We start from the raw sequence: 4,127 nt of genomic DNA, 5'->3' as shown, positions 1-4,127 counted from the left end.
CATACTCCTCGGTTGAATTTAACCATGCCGCAAAAAACGAATTCCTTTTACCTAGAAAGTATGTCGCAAGCTGTTTAGTGAGTCTGCTATCCGGTTGTTTTATAACAGTGTTAATATATTGAAAGTGTGTTTTTAAAGTGCCGATATGTACATAGTGTTAATAAGCTATTTTCCAGGTAGAATGCGTAGTCTGGCGTGTTGGCCGAAAGACAAAAAATACGTTTGATAAAATGAGAAAGCCGTGTTTCTGTCTCATTATACCTTTCAAAACCCCAAACTTGGGTTGCATAATTCCAAATTAAGTTGACCGCAACTTGGAAAACATTTTATTTAGAAGTGCTTTAGGAATATGTGTTTCGAATGTTGCATTATATGATACCCAAACACCTAAATACTTATTTGACTTAGTTACTTCCAATTGTTCTTCGTTGAGATGCAACTTTTCATCATATGCAAGCCGCCTTACATGTTTTTTAAATATTATTATTTTTGACTTTGATGTATTGACTTTTAAATTCCAGGCATTAGAGTACTCGCCCAGTCTATTTATCATCAAGTCCATCGCTCTTGGTGATTTATAACACTCTTGCAAACAGCACTACATCATCTGCGTAGATCAGAACTTTTATTAACCTTTATTGCATACCATCAATCATTATACCACCGTTTAAAAGTTCATCTAAAAATAATGTAAATAAAAGTAGACTCAAAACACAGCCTTAGTTAACACCAGATTGTGTAAGAAACCGATTAGAAATAATATTTCCATCCCACACTGCTGCTTTACTACCGTATTAAATCGAACGCCGCCTTGAAATCTACGAAGAAGACATAGAGTTTTTGTTTTTATCTATATACATTTTTGCAATATTGGTTAAAAGAAATATGTTATCCACAGTTGAATACTTTTTCCTAAATCCTGATTGAAATTCATTTAACAGTGCTCGGTTTTCCACCCAGTCTTGTAGGCGCTCGTGCAAAATAGTTTCAAATACTTTCGCCATGGTATTGTTAAAAGATATAGCTCTATAGTTTTATAGACGCATTTTTTGTACAATGGGAAGATAATCGACTTGTAAAAAGAGTCAAGTACATTGCCGCTTTTATAGATATAGTTAAATAATGTTGTTATATTCTCAATAAATGGATCCGAAGCACATTTAAGAAAATCCATGGGTACTCGATCCTCTCCAGGAGCTTTATTATGTTTACACTTGAGCAATATTTTTTTGACTTCTGCTACTGAAATAGTTTTGTTAAGTTCACTCACTTTAAGTATGGGTAACTCAAAACTTAAATTATCATTATCTATACTGCTGATTAGTAGACGCTCAAAATTTTTATTCAGCTCCAATGTATCCAACTCTGCATTTTTTATATGATTCGTCCCATGTAATTTTTGAACTTTGCTCGAAAAGGAATTACTGTCTTTTGTTATTGCTATTAACATAGCTAGCTGATTATAGTGCGTCACTCTTTTACATTGGAAAAGTTCTTTAAATCGTTTATTTGCTGACTGTAGTTTGTCTGATCCTCCTTTAATCCTGTTTTTTGATGTATCTCTTATCAATTTACATTCAGAATCGAACCATTGTTTTTGTTTTATGCCAGTTTTTGGCTTTTGCTGAAGAGGCTTTGCTGCATTATTTATACATTCCATTAAAAACTCAATTCAGTTTGTTGAGCATATGATCTCTCTATTTACTCCAATAATTTCTTGATTAAGTGTTAAATTATATGTTTTCTGGACACGTTTGTTCCAGTATAGTTTTGATAGCAACTATAGGCCTGAATTATCCTCAGATGTGTTTTTTCCGGCGTGAACACATACTGTTATTGGCTGACGATCTGAGTTCTGCACTTTGAAGTTTTTGATGCCAGATCCCTGCTCCTAAACCATAGTCAATCGTGGTGACGATAGCCTGTCTGTGGTATGTAAGCTTGCCTTCTTTTTCGCCCTCGCTTCGTCCATTCAGCACAGTTGGATTTATCGTATTGCAGAACTCTAGTAATCTTCGGCCATTTCTATCTACTTTATCATCCATAACTCTACGTTTTGCGCTTAGTCCGTTGGTTTGGGTAAATTTCCAAGTCTTGTGCCTTTTCAATTTTAGCATTAAAGTCATCCTAATCCGAACAGTACATCACTTAAAACGCGTATCCCACTTGTTACAATTAATATATATTGGAATAATGTACGCCAATGTCTTTTCAAATTTTAATTTAACTATCATGTTATTCAATATTTGTATATAGTATATTCATTTTAACTTCTAAGTTCTTTTTAATTCTATACATTATACTGCCCCTAGCTCTACCTTTGATTGCGAACCGAGTTGCTGGAATTCACCATAATATGTAATTTTCAAACACTTTATTAATGTTCTCTGAAGATATTTTTCAAAAAAAAAAAATTCAAAAGAGTTTACATAATATATAAAATCGCAGTGATTAACTTTCTTTACTAGACCTGCTACATTAAATGCTAAAATATTTAAAATTTCTGACGAATTTGAATCTAAACTTACGCTACAGCTGATTATATTACCTTCATTTAGATTTTTGGAATTACATTTAGTGTTTGTAAAGTATCGTAATATGATACATTTAATCAATTCAGGTTATTGCCATAAGATGCCCGCAGTACACCCTTTCCATTATTGTTACCACACTTCAGCTCCTTTTCTTTATTCAAGTACAGCCATTTGCCATCAATTTTCATTCTATTGTCTCTAACTATGAAATTATGTCTTTGGTCTGCGGTACGCAAATTTTGTTTTATGTTAGTTTCAGCATAACCCGTTTATCTGTATGTTTCTCTGCTTTCTCTCGCCATTGAATTTTCAATATTCGCAAGTTTTTTGATATTATTGAACTCCGCAACTACTCCTATCCTATTTCTCGAATATTTTTCTTACAGAAGCTGTCTGCACATTATCGACTTGCAGAACTTCAACATATAATTTTCGAATCGTCGATGTTGGATTTTCAGTTTCTTTCACCCCATTGATAACCAGCGATTTTCTTGCATACTTGATTTGGTTGGTATATCTGCTGTTGAAATTTTTTTTTAAATTTAAATTTTTCAATTTCTGTTTTGAATGCTTCTCCTAGAAGTCTGCAAAAAAAATATATATATATGTATATATCAGTCCTATAATTTTTAAAAATTAAAATTCGTTAGCACGGACACAAACCACTCCGAGATTTATACTGAGTGTCTTTACTATAAGTTTTGATCAAGCTTTTTACTAAGTATAATTCGCTTAACGTTCCACTAATTGCCTGCACTTTTATTTACATTTGGTTATCACTGTTTTTAAATACAACTCTACTTTGGCTGCAGAAGTCTCAATCGTATAAAATTGTATTATTATTCACTTTTAGGGTCACATTCGACGGCGTTGTAACAACACAAACGTTGTAACCAGTTTTTCACAATATAACTCAAATTTATCAGTAAATGTTTCCGCGCGCCCACTTATTTGACATACTTCACTAGGTTTGCCAAATCAAACTTCATTCTGAATTTATTTTTTGTTTTGAACTACAAAAATTTATATGCACTACATATGTTTTAAATATTTTCATATTACTTCAAATCTTTATAGGCACTACTTTTTAAATGATGCTTATGTGACAATGCTTATGTGACATTGTACATTCATCCCATATATCGACATGTTGGACACTGAAGGAAAGTTGTGAGAACGCTTGATAAAGAGGAGGCTTGGAATTGTCACAGAGGAAGCTGGTGGGCTGTCGACATGTCAACACGGTTTCAGGTCAGGTCGATCTACATCAGGAGCCATTCAAAACGTTATTAGCACCGTAAAATCAGTGCAGACTGGTAATCATCACTCCAAACGTATGGTTCTGCTAGCGACTCACGATGTCCGAAATGCCTTCAATAGTGTCAACTGGAATGATATAATTTATGTACACAAACGTAGCTTTCGAGTACCAGCGTATCTAATGAAAATGTTTCAAAGCTACTTAAATGACACAGAACTTATCTACAAGACACGTGATGGTGAAAAGAAAATTCAAGTAACATCAGGAGCCGCCTAGGGATCCATACGTAGACATGATCTTTGGAATCTAAATTACAACAGATTCCTAGATAT

This window comes from Teleopsis dalmanni, chromosome 1 (assembly GCF_002237135.1).
Source record: "Teleopsis dalmanni isolate 2A chromosome 1, ASM223713v2, whole genome shotgun sequence".
Classification (NCBI taxonomy): domain Eukaryota; kingdom Metazoa; phylum Arthropoda; class Insecta; order Diptera; family Diopsidae; genus Teleopsis; species Teleopsis dalmanni.
Note: the sequence above shows the minus strand (reverse complement) of the source record.